This window comes from Rhinoderma darwinii, chromosome 2 (assembly GCF_050947455.1).
Source record: "Rhinoderma darwinii isolate aRhiDar2 chromosome 2, aRhiDar2.hap1, whole genome shotgun sequence".
Lineage (NCBI taxonomy): Eukaryota > Metazoa > Chordata > Amphibia > Anura > Rhinodermatidae > Rhinoderma > Rhinoderma darwinii.
The window spans coordinates 394,591,012-394,604,924 of record NC_134688.1 but is presented as its reverse complement, the minus strand read 5'-3'; the positions used below and the strand labels follow the sequence as shown (position 1 = coordinate 394,604,924).

General features: G+C 42.1%; 1 protein-coding gene across 1 annotated transcript in view; it reads left to right on the top strand.

The window, feature by feature from the left end:
- Nucleotides 1-1,973: 1,973 nt before the first annotated feature.
- The window catches only part of IL1RAPL1 (interleukin 1 receptor accessory protein like 1), a 1,275,811-nt gene continuing 1,263,871 nt past the window's right edge, over nt 1,974-13,913 (top strand). The window contains exon 1 of the mRNA XM_075854004.1: nt 1,974-3,089. The gene's annotated coding sequence lies outside the window, so the exon portion shown is untranslated. The remainder of the gene's footprint in view (nt 3,090-13,913) is intronic.

Sequence of the window (13,913 nt, the reverse complement as noted above, 5' to 3'; positions counted from 1 at the left end):
AATGCAACCTGGGTTTTATGCGGCCAAATCCAACCTGCCTTGCAGCGGGCTCTGGTGAAGACCATAGAGTAGCCTTAGTCTCTGATGAAGAGAGTGGTGATGGAATGAGGTAGCTGATTTACTTGTACACTTGATCCAGACAGTTTCCAGCTGCCATTGGGGAATTGCTCATATAGCAATTCCATAAATGTTCACTTTGGGGAATTGCACAACTAATGATTGCGTGACTGCTGGATTTACAGCTACACTGCTCCTTACTGCTGTATTATATCCTCCATGCTGCTTCTGTTTCTAAGGGAGTGCTACAGAGGGATACTGGACTAGGATATTCTCTGCTTTGTGTGTGCTCTGTATTGCAGACATGCTAGAACTTAGACTTCACCCACTGGCACAGGGAAAATGTAACATTATAGATAGATAGAATCTGCAGAGGGGAAAACTGCTAAAATGAAATACATTGAGCATCTATTTATATGTAATATGTGTTCATTCCACTATAAACTACACATGTCTTGTTAATTCCATGTCTAGCAGGCAAAGTATATATATCATTCTTTTTAATATGTCCCTGAAAATCGTGCATATTTCTTCTGAGGAACTCTTGCATACTGTACAGTTGGTACTTATCCTACACGTTCACCGGCACTGTCCACTGGCTCCATTACAGTAGCAGTAGCTAATATGCTATTGACATCTGCTTATGATATTCATATGAATTATTGAAAGCTAAAAAAAAATGCAAGAAAACAGAATATGATGCCCATGGTAACTGTAAGGATTCCAGCAGTCATTTTTCTAATTCAGATTAGAAAATAAAACAGTGACCTGATTGGTTGCTATGAGAACACATCTTTTACTTTGCACTAGTTTTCATGAATAAGCCCACTTGACTATAACCTTGCATGAAAACGTATTGTGTATATTCACATGCGGCAGATTTATTGCAAACATTTCTGCAACTAAAAAATTCATTTCATACATGTGAATAGGATTGTTTCTGAAGAATGCATATGGATTTCTGCAAGCTCCATTCAACTGAAAGGGACAGTCGCAGAAAGAAATCTGCCGCATGTGAATAAACCCTTAATTCTTCGTTTCGTAACAAAATAGATTTTCCTACCTGAAATCAAATATTTCACCAGTAAATAAAGTTCAATCAAATTTTGACAAACTAGAATATCTGGTAATGACGTAAATAGCCTCCATTATGGCTCAAACTGGGGATGTCATCCAGCTTTCCCTGACTCCCGAATGAAAAATCTGTCCAGTCTTGAAAAGCTGAGTGGCAACCCTTCTGGGAGCTGTAATGTTTGTTGCATTGGTTCTCACTAGATATATCTTAGTTGCTAGGATTTTTAGCAACTTGTCAGAATAGGTCTTATATGGCTGAATATTGGAAAAATTAGGAATTCATCACCGCACTCAAAACATACCCAATATTTAATATATTAGACAATATTGCAGATTTGTCAGCATTGCACTGAAAACAAACGTGTGACACGTGTCATTATTGATATCTGAACCACAATGCGCTCACAAGACGCAAATGCATTCCCAATTATCCATAACATCCACTGAGGTGCTATAAAGGGTTAAAAGGGTGATCAGACGGCATTTCTACCTGCTGCATTATAAAAAGCTTTGTTTTTCTGCACCGCAAGGTAAATATCAACACATTTGAATTGATTTTTTTTCCAGAATTCATTCCACAATGTAATGAGATGCGCCTTGCAGCTGCTGTTAGCTTTTATTAGTGATAAGACGAAGCCACATTGTGTTCCGGTGGCACAATTCGTTTGATATGTAGCAGATCTAGAATATTTAGCAAGAGAATTGAGTGAAGATAAAATGTTCCCACACAGTTCAGACAGTTGGAACAAAGAAGAGATCCCATAGCAACGGTATAGGATGGAACGGAGCGAGTCGATGAAGTAATAAAGTGCTTCCCTTTATAATGAACGGGAGCTGTGCATTGCCAGTGCTGCATAGGGTGATGGTGGTGCAGAATTTGCTGGCACCATCTAGAGATTATGCAGCAGGCAGGGTCCACAATGAATGCACTTGTTATCACCGACAGCACTAGCTGATCCCTTAGACTTTTTCTTGATTCCATGTAAGGCTTTCCTGTTTTAATTCAGCCTTCTAAACCGGAGGGTGGAAAGCGGTAGCTGAGGATTGGCTAGTACTGAAACATCCATTGGGTGGCAGTAACAGTATCTTTTTTGTGACTTGCAGTTGCAGCAGGCTGGAGAATGCATTCAATCAAATGAGGAGATCTTATTGAAACACTGGATTCATTTATGCATTGCAGTTTCTCCCCCTTTTTCTGTCTATCTCTGTCTCTGTATTACCTCCCTCCTTGTCTCCTTCTCTTCTCCCTGCTTCCTCTCATTCTGGATGGTGGCTGTTCATCAAGTTGCATTGTTACATGGGGTTCATCTTTATTGGAGATTAGCATCATCCGGGAGATAACAGACAACTGATTTTGATTCCTTTTACCTCCTTCTTCATCTTCATTTTGGAGTGCTAGGACCCAGGAGACACCCTTTCCAGCAGCAGGAGTTCTTTCACATAGCAGTACAGTGCAAGGAAAGCCCCATTGGATCTGTTATTGCAGGATACTTGTGAAATATACATGTACTGCTTCTTCTTTTTTTCCCCTGGTTGCATCTTGAATATGGAGAGATCTTACATTAGTAGTGGGGCTTTGCTTTGAAAGGCTGCAGGCACAGGGAAGGTTTTCATTCTCCCTGTTGGTAACAGACTTCTGTGGTTCTTTTTAATTCCAGTTCTTTTTTATCCTTTTCATTCACACCTGGATTGGATCTTGTGCACTGAACATAACTGGCTACTTTGAAAGCTGGAGCAAGCAAGGTCTGCTAGATGGAATTATCCTATATGGTGGGGAACTTGGCACTTGTGAATGGGGATCCTTTTGCTGCTTGCTAGCAGAAGAAAAATACACCTATATATTTCTATCCACATATCAAGGGAATAAAAAGGTGGATCTGCTGACTAAGCATTGTGATGACCAGCTATCACCTTGCTGACTGATTCCAACAGCAGAATATTTTGGAAGATCGTGCTGGGTAAGATGATTTTCCATTCCAGAAAGCATGTCGTGTACTAACTACTGAAACTTGGGTGCTGATGAATAAGGGGACTCCCAGATTGCTGCTGCAGAGCATTCATGTATATTGCATGTGAGAGGGAAATCTATAAATGAAGATAACATTTATGATAATGATCATGTGTTATGCCATTAGAGCACACTGCCTGCTTCTGCCATTTATCATATGGCACTGTGTTATACAGAATTCATAGCCATGTTAGGGGTTAATGCAGCATGGTTTGCAAGCAAATAAATCAGATATTAGCCCAGATAAAAACTGGCTTGCTATGTATATGATATGAAGAGTAGTGTCTGGTGCATTGATCACAGGAGCTGCAGCAGCACCCTGCACGGATATATATATATATATATATATATATATATATATACACACACACACACACATATATATATATATATATATATATATATATATACATACATATATATAACCACTATGCAACCACTGCTCCTTCTGTGCCATTTTTTCTTTTCAGCAGGAGGTTAAATGACATTAAGTATATTGGTATGGATTGGTATACAATTATTTCTGCAGTTCTGCAGGAGGATACTATAGCTGCAAGCTGTTGGAGGAAAATAGAGCAGCACAATGCCTGGCTGGCGGAATCAGTTTCAAGCACAATCTCTGGTCTGTCACTGACAGCATTGCTGTCAATTAAAAATCATAGATACCATCATAAGGAGGTCAATGCATAACAGCCACCTCAATCTACCATGCAGTGATATCATCTCCATAGCAAGAATGAACTATGTGTTGGGTTTTGACTTCTGCTGGTAGATGTGAATGAAAAAAAAAGTTTTGACATAAGGGATCCCCCCCAAAAATTCCTGTAATATAGGGATTCTGCTTGGTAAGATGAGGTGGGCTTGTAGTGATGTAAATTAGCAAACCCTAAAGTATTATCTGATGGGAACCCCAATCTTTCCAGCATCATATTTTGTCATTCAGTATAGGTGATAGGGCAGTTGACATCCACTAGGGAATAGGTAACCCTGGTATAAGCCAGGGATGGTGAGGAACGTAGATGACCTAGAGAAAGGATTGTAGAAATAACTTGTTTCAACTTTAAATTCTCCTGTCACCCGGAGACTAGAGATGAATTGACAGGGAGAGTAGGAGTAAGGAGGGAGGAGAGGATCTTGAGATGAGATTTTGCTGCAATTCTAAAATGATCTGCCATGCACTTGGCACAGTATACATAGTCCATGGGTTAAAGGATGTCTTATAAAATCTGCTAGGTTTGCACCCACCTTAATCACAAACTCCAGAATATACCAAGTGTACCCACTAACAATGGTCCCATTGAGAAGATCAGCCTTCAGTCTTTGTCAAGGTCAATGTTGAGGCCAGGGCTTACATACAATGTTTGCTAACAATGAAGTGGGGTTAGGGAAGTCCTGAAAGAGAATGTGAATGGCAACAACTCCATGGGACTAGAAAACAACTCGTTTTCTTGTGTGTTTCTCCATTCAGTGCTAAATGAAGCATCCAGCCGCTAGGCATGTGCACATCACTGACAAAGTCTAACAAGTTCAGAGGGATGTGATAGAAGAGCTGCAAAATGATTCCCATCTACTCTGAATAGCCATTACACGAGTTTGTTTTTTGATAAAATATGGCGGCTTCTTTTGATTTATTCAACAGCATGAATGTTAGACAGGGTGACATTCTTCAAAGTGCGAAGGGTTAAAGGTGATGCGAATAGTACAAAGCCTATTTCAGAATGACACCAAAGGAACATCATCTTGTAATGCTTGCTTAAAATGGCTCCTGGTAGGGAGAAGATATGATAATACATGAATTTATTAAACTTTCTGGTAGTTCTATCCATATTATATGTCTACGTCCCTGTCATTTAGATATATTGGGATTGTGTATGTAGAAATACTGGATACCTCTAGTGTATATGAATGTATAGATCTAATAATCCACCAAAGAGCGAGCTGGTCCATGGGTGAAGGCAGAGGCAGTATCTAAGTTGTTTGCAGCATGGAATAATTGTGTTGAGGGTTGGAAGATGGATGTGTCGGAGAAGCCATTTGTCTCATATTCCTTTGTTAAAGTGATAACCGTACATGATTAATTACATTTCTAAAATATGAGAAAGACCAGCAAAGCAAGTTCCCCGAATAGGTGCACAAAACCTAAAGTAGCTGCTCGAAAGTGTTATCAGAATTCAGCAGAAAGTCATTGTTCTGAGAACCAGAGCTCATTTCACTGCTAACCTGTGCGAACAGAACATTCCCAAGCATGGATTGTAAGTCAGAGAAATGATTATATGAAGGTGACAATTCTACTGTTAGGTCCTAATGCTGGTAAACAAAAAAATACAATCTGTACTTACAAACAATACAGATGGAGAAGACTTTACTGTACTGTATTATCTAGTTGTCTGTTCTCACACACAACAGCTATCAGCGTTAACCCTTTTACCCTATCCATGTGTTGGAATGCTGTGGGTAAGAGTATATAGCAAAGTCAAGGCCACCTGCAGAAAGGCAATGTACGCTATGTATATGGGCAATGTAATGTATACACTACATTAGAAGTATAGTGTATAAAACTACAGGGAAAAATACTGTTATTTCTGCCTATTATGTATAGTCTATCTATCTATCTATCTATCTATCTATCTATCTATCTATCTATCTATCTATCTATCTATCTATCTATCTATCTATCTATCTATCTATCTATCTATCTATCTATCTATCTATCTATCTATCTATCTATCGAACTAATATCTATCTATCTATCTATCTATCTATCTATCTATCTATCTATCTATCTATCTATCTATCTATCTATCTATCTATCTATCTATCTATCTCTCTCTCTCTCTCTCTATCTATCTATCTATCTGTCTGTCTGTCTGTCTGTCTGTCTATCTCTGGCATCTATCTATCTATCTATCTACTTATCATCTATCTATCTATCATCTATCTATCTATCTATCTATCTATCTATCTATCTATCTATCTATCTATCTATCTATCTATCTATCTATCTATCTATCTATCTATCTATCTATCTATCTATCTATCTATCTGTCTGTCTGTCTGTCTGTCTGTCTGTCTATCTCTGGCATCTATCTATCTATCTATCTCTCTATCTATCTATCTATCTATCTATCTATCTATCTATCTATCTATCTATCTATCTATCTATCTATCTATCTATCTATCTATCTATCTATCTATCTATCTATCTATCTATGTCATATCTAACTATCTATCTATCTATCTCTCTCTCTCTCTCTCTCTCTCTCTCTATCTATCTATCTATCTATCTATCTATTCAATTCAATTCAATGAAGCTTTATTGGCAGGACCAAATACATATTAGCATTGCCAAAGCAAGTAAGAAGTAAGGGAATGAGGGATAGGGACTGAGGGATTGGGGGATAGGGACACATTTAGGGTCGGGGTTATACAAGTCCATGGCATATCATGTCTCTCTCAGTCCATGGCATGCAGTGACATATTGTGCCGCTGTGCCCACTGTGGTTTCCTCTTCACCCAGCAGGATGTAGTTTCTCTTCCTCTTTCATGGAGCTGAAGTCCTGTAAGAGATCAGAGAGTCTCCTGAAGTGAGTGTCCCTCACTGCTGAGTATTTGGAGCAGTGTAGCAGGAAGTGGACCTCATCCTCCATGGCCTCCTGGTCGCACTGTTGGCACAGTCGGCTCTCCCTGGGCTTGTAGGTCTGTCTGTGGCGCCCGGATTCGATGACCAGGTTGTGGGCGCTCAGTCTGTAGCGGCTCAGGATCTGTCTGTCTCTGGGGTTTGGCAGTTTCTCCAGATATGGCGCCAGTTTATATTCTCGCTGTAGACTCCGGTATATTGTCAGTTTCTGGGATGTCTTTATGTCGCTCCTCCAGTCACTGATATACTCCTCTTGGCCTTTGTTTATTGTCTCCTTGATTTCGGCTTTTGTGAGGCCGCGCTGAGTGACATTTTCTTCAGGCCGGGTCAGGGTGAGATGTTCTGGGGGGCCTGGTTTACCTGGGACCCCTTGATGTAGCAGGGCTTTATGGTGATAAGAACTTTGCCTGCTGCTGTGTAGATGGGCCCAGAATGATAGCGCCCTCTTCTGGATTGTGAGGTGTAGTGGGAATCTGCCCAGTTCTGCCCGACAGGCACTATTTGTGGGACTAGGAGAAGGTGTTTGCAGAATTCTAGGTGGAAAATTTCTGTTGGGCTGGAATCCCACCTTGACCAGTCTGGGTATGTGTCCAGACCCCAGACTTCACTGGCATACAGGAGGATTGGGGAGATGATGGAGTCAAAGATTTTCAGCCAGACCGTTACTGGTGGTTTGAGATGATAGAGTTTTCTTCTGATGGCATAGAAGGTTTTGCACGCCTTGTCTTTCAGCATCTCTATGGCTTGTTTAAAGCTTCCTGATTGGTTGATTTCTAGGCCCAGGTAAGTGTACCTGTCGGTCGCTGTGAGTGTGGCGTTATTTAGTGTGAAGGTCGGGTGCCTGGGGGATTTTGAGCTTCTCTTCTGGAACAGTTTCACTGTATAGTTAGATAGAATCTAATTGTGCTCCCACAATATAAAGAATTTTAATTATAAGGTTCACTGAATTGACAACTGAGTAAAAAGATATCTTTAATAGTAACTAGTTAAAAACAGGGGTAACACACCACTGTGACATAAGCCCCACCGTGAAAATTTAAAAAATGTATTAAACAAGGAAACACTGAGTTATTATGATACCTATATCTCTGTGTATAAACGATATTTGTAGGAATCAGCATATACCCAGGGCACAACAGTAGTACAAGCCCTAATTATAGCATAGGTGTCCGACAATTACGGATCTCCTAACGCTGGGTTTCACACAATATATTGTCCCCAATGCACACATTCCTTAAACATTAAACGACCCTACGCGTTTCAGATACTCATCCTCAGGGGTCCGTATCTTGGTAACTCTGGCCTCATCACCAGCGATATTAGTATTTCAACAGCGGATATTCCGCTGTGCGTCACGGGAAGATGCACGTATCGATGTCAACGGCATACTCCATAGCAGGCGCTAGGTTACTATAAACGCTAAACTCCACCCATCGTGTACGGCGGCAAAACATGAATTGACCAATCACAACACCCTCTCGATTCGTGACACCTGCCCATGTGACCCCCCGCCGTCAGCTGACAGCCAGGGGTCATCATCGGCCGCATCAAGCCGAACGCGCAGGCGCAGTGGAAGCCAAGGACGTGTCGCCCGGACTGCCAAACACGAGGAGGTAAGCGCTAAAAGATAATATATTGTAAGTATATCTTGCGGCACAGTGTACCACCGCAAGTGGGCAACCTCACAAAGCAACTCAAGAGAAAAAGACACATATGAGGTGGAAGAAATTGCTGAGGTCCCTATTCCTTAGAAAAACTGACAAAACGATCTCTTTGTATGTTGGCTAACAAGTATAGCCATCTCAAATAAGTAATGCACAAATGCAGATAAACACTCACCCACCCCAAGGTGAAACACCTATAGGGGGATGGTATCACACATTTTAAATAAAACATGTATAGTTAGTCTGCTCATTTAGACCTAGTGGTTGTATGCATTCCAGTCTATGGATCCACTGCGCTTCCTTCCGTAGAATCAGGTTATCCCAGTCCCCTCCTCTCTTGGGGGGTCTGACAAGTTCAATTGCTTGAAATTTTAACACTGCTGCCTGGCCTTGGTGTTTTGCATGCACGTGCTTAGATATTGGAGTGTCCCTACCATGAATAATGTCTCCAACATGCTCCCTAATACGACGACGAAATTGTCGTGCTGTTTTACCCACATAATTTAGGGGGCATGGGCATGTAATAAGGTAGACTACTCCAGCTGTCTTGCAATTAACATAGTCCCGAATATTGTATTGTTTTTGGGTGACAACACTGGTAAAACTATTTCCTTTAAGAATGAAATCACAGGCTTTACAACCACCGCATCTAAAAGTGCCTGGTGTTTGTCTATCCAGCCATGTACCCCTAGGTGAAATGGGGTCAAAACAGCTGTGCATGACTCTGTCCCTTATATTTTTCCCTCTCCGATACGTGACAGAAGGCCTCTGTGTGATCTGATCTGCTAGATCTATATCAGAACTGAGAATACGCCAATACCTATTCAGTATCTGCATAATGTCATTCTGTTTTGAGTCATAGGTGCCTATGAGTCTGGTAACTTGTTCCTCTTTCCGTTTTTTAGGGACCAGAAGACATTGCCTATCTGCATCCCTAGCTCCCTCATAGGCCTTTCTAATAACACTCTTGGGGAAACCTCTATCCTTCAATCTTGTTTTGAGTTCCTGGGCCTGGCACTCAAAATCACCCATAGAGCTACAGTTCCTACGTACTCTCATAAATTGGCCCTTCGGAATGCCACGTTTGAGGGAATAAGGATGACAGCTATTCCATTGCAAAAAACTATTTGTTGCTGTCTCTTTCCGATGTACCTTTGTGCGAATAGTACCTCCTTCCGTTTTTATGATTTTCAAGTCTAGAAAGGACAGTTCATTCTCGCTGATCTCACATGTAAACCTAAGTCCTACATCATTTTTATTGAGGGCTGCTACGAACTTATGGAACTCGTCTACTGAAGAGTTCCAGAGAATAAGCACGTCATCAATATATCTAATCCACAGTCCAACGGATGAAGTCCAATTTACAAATTTGTCACCAAAAACAATTGTCTCCTCCCACCAGCCAAGAAATAGATTTGCATAGGTGGGAGCAGCGGGACTCCCCATTGCAGTTCCACATTGCTGATGAAAGATCTTATCTTCAAATATAAATATATTTTTTTCAAGAACAAACTGTAATAACTGCAAAACAAATTGGTTATGAGCAGCAAACTGTGTACCTCTTGATCCCAAATAGTACTCAATCGCTTTATAGCCGCATTTGTGAGGTATGGATGAATACAAAGCCTCAACATCCAAACTAGCCAGGATTGTATCTTTCTCCAGAGAAATACCATCAATCTGTTTCAAGACATCCATGGTGTCACGTACATATGATGTAAGACTTAAGACAAAGGGGCGCAACACCTGATCAACATAAGTACTCACATTTTGAGTTAAATTGTTAATGCCTGAAACAATGGGTCTGCCACGTAAGGGAGGATACCCTTTGTGGATTTTGGGCAGGCTATAGAAACACGCCATAACAGGAAATTGTGGGTACAGGAACCCAAACTCTCCTGCACTAATCAAGGATCTGCTCTTTGCATCACTCAGAATGCTCAGCAACTCCTTCTTGAATAGTGCTGTGGGGTTATCCTTTAAAATGGTGTAACAATTATGGTTAAACAATATGTCCTCACACATTTTTTTATAATCATCCCTACTCATGACCACAATGTTACCACCCTTATCAGATGCTTTTAACACGATGTTCTGTTTTTTCTCTAGAGTGGTCAGAGCTAATCGTTCGGACCAGGACAAATTGTTATCCATGCCCCTACTATCCTGACTAAGATTTTTGATCTCATCTCCCACCATATCCACAAATAAATCCACATTGGTAAAATCTCCTATAGGTGGCAGCTTTCTACTCTTCATTTTTAGGTTGGTAAAGGGACCTAGACCTGGAGCTCTTCCAGATTCCTCTAATAACCCCTCCAAGGCCCAGGAACTCAAAACAAGATTGAAGGATAGAGGTTTCCCCAAGAGTGTTATTAGAAAGGCCTATGAGGGAGCTAGGGATGCAGATAGGCAATGTCTTCTGGTCCCTAAAAAACGGAAAGAGGAACAAGTTACCAGACTCATAGGCACCTATGACTCAAAACAGAATGACATTATGCAGATACTGAATAGGTATTGGCGTATTCTCTTCTGGAACACCATGATGTTAGTTTTATTTGCATTGATGGGTAGTGCCCCAAGTGGAACTGAATTTTTCTAGGATTTGCAAGTTGTCCTTTCTCGGTTGGTGATAGCAACAGAAGGTCATCTGCATACAACAGGAATTTCACCTGGGTGTCATGGAGGGCGAGACTTGGTGCTGAGGAGGATTCCAGAGCTGTGGCCCGTTCATTGATGTAGATGTTGAAGAGCGTTGGACTGAGGCTGCAGCCTTGTCTGACTCCTCGGCTCTGCTGGAAATCAGCCGTTCTTCTCCCGTTCACCTTCACGCTGCATCTGTTCTCTGTGTAGGAGCTTCTGATGACGTCATAGGTTTTACCTCCTATTCCGCTCTCCAGCAGTTTCAGGAATAGGCCCGGGTGCCACACTGAGTCAAAGGCCTTCTTAAAGTCCACAAAACAGGCGTAAATCTTCCCATGCTTTCTATTATGGACGTGGCTCTTGATGAGGCTGTGCAGGGTGAAGATGTGGTCAGTGGTGCGGTGGTTTGGCATGAACCCCGCTTGGCTTTGGTGGAGGACATTGTGCTGGGTGAGGAAGCTGAGGATTCTCTTATTCAGGATGCTGTTGAACAGTTTCCCCAGATTGCTGCTGACACATATTCCTCGGTAGTTGGCTGGGTCGTACCTGTCCCCACTCTTGTGGATTGGTGTTATAAGGCCTTGGTTCCAGATTTGAGGGAAGTAGCCGGCATTCAGCACCATATTAAATTGTTTTACTATTGCGGCCTGTATTTCTGGCGGGCTGTGTTTTATCATTTCTGGTGAAATTCCATCTAGGCCGCTGGATTTTTTTACACCTTATGTCTGAGTTTCTCTCTGTTACTTCTTGCAGTGTTATTGGTGCGTCCAGGGGGTTTTGAGAGTCTTTTAGTGTTTCCTCCATCGCCTTCAATTTTGATGTTATTTGTTTTTGTTCTTGGCTTTGTCCGTCTTTCAGGATATCTTTGTAGAGGTCCCTGAAATAATTGAGCCAGATGTTGCCATTTTGGATATGAAGGTTGTTTTTCTTGCAATTTTTGCCCATGTGTTTCCATAATTCCCAGAACGAGTTGTCATGGAGGGCATCTTGGAGTTGGGTAAGTTTGGTGGAGATGTGACTTTGTTTTTTCTTTCAGAGGATGGTCTTGTATTGCCTCTGTATGTTGCTGTAGGCCTCCTTCAGACCGGTGTTGTTTGGGTCTCGGTGCTTCTTATTTGAGGCATTTCTTAGGGTCTTAGGGTCAAACCAACCGTTAGGATGTATTTCTTGTGGCCTCTTGTAGTCACATCTTTTCAGGTCAGACTTCTCTGCCATGGTATAAAATATATTATTTAGGTCATTTACGGCCTGATTTACCGATCCTGGGCTTGTCTCATACACCTTGTTGTAGAGGTTGTGAAGCATCTCCTGCACTTCTGGTCTGTTAATTGTCTCTTTATATTTTATAGTTGACGTTTTGGACCATTTAAAAGATGGGTGCAGGTTGAAGAGGCCGGTTTGATGTGGTTTATGTGCAGATGGTTTGTTTGTGGATTTCATGTATAGAAGTAATTGGTTGTGATCTGACAGGTGCGTTTGTGGAGTGACTATGAGTGCGCCAATGTTTGCGGGGTCCATGTCCGTGATGGCATAGTCTACTACACTGCTGCCTACATGGGAGTTTAGTGTATACCTTCCTAAAGATTCTCCCTTGGTGCGGCCATTCAGTATGTGGAGTCCTAAGCTTCGACATAGATTCAATAGTTTTTTCCCGCTTTTGTTGATGGTGCTGTCATAGCTGTTTCTCTCTTTCTGTAGGGAGTTATGACAGTCGGCCTCTGCTCCAAAGATGAAGATGTTTCCATCATTGGTCAGGTAGTCTTTATCTCTCCCCGTTCTTGCATTGAGGTCTCCGTAGATGAGAACGCTGCCCAGGGTCTGGAAATGGGCGGCTTCCCTTTGTATAATCTCAAAGCTGTCTGGGTTGGAGTACGGGGACTCTGGCGGTGCGATGTACGTTGCGCAAAGGTACATGTCAGACTGAGAGGTGAGGATGGAGCTGCCTATTCTTATCCAGATGTGGCTGTCTCCTCGCTTCACGGCTTTAATCTGCTCATGGAGCTCCTCTTTGTACCAGACTAATATTCCTTCTGAACACCGGCCCTGCTTGATGTGTTTATTTTTCAGGGCAGGGACAGAGATTTCCCTGTATCCAGTGGGCACCAGGGACTCATTCTCTGTCCTAGTCCATGTTTCCAGGATGATTTGTATATCAATATTTTTCAGTCTTTGGTTGAAGTCTGGATCGTTAATTTTGCATCCAAAGGCTGAGGCGTTGAGGCCTTGAATATTCCAGCTGCTGATTATAAAGGACTTCATTGTGTGTCCATATACCTTGTAATGAGCGGCGCTGTGTAGGACGGGCTGGAGATGTGACTGCTGGATGTGTTGTAGATGTTCTCGTGTTATACAGTCACATTAGTTTTCTACATAAAATGCTGAGCAGGGTGTTTATCTCCTCCATGTCTCTGCTCTGCGTGTCTCTGTGTGAGGCAGGGGCTTTCCTACATGTCTCTGCTCTGCGTGTCTCTGTGTGAGGCAGGGGGTTTCCTCCATGTCTCTGCTCTGTATGTCTCTGTGTGAGGCAGGGGGTTTCCTCCATGTCTCTCCCCTGCGTGTCTCTGTGTGAGGCAGGGGGTTTCCTCCATGGCTTTTGCCTCTGTTGGTCTGACCTTGGGTAAAGGGTTTTTTCTCCTGGGTGTAGTGAGGTGTGTGGAGTTTGAGGTCTTTTCATTGTTAGTGATGTCTCCATGTTTTGGCTTTGGCTGGTGTGGGGTCCAGGTCTGGGGGGTCTGTTCAGCACAATGTCTTTCAGTTCTTTGGCCAGAAGGCTGACCACTCGTTTGTTGAGGTGTTTGTCGTCATAAAGGTGGTGACACTCTATGGAGGT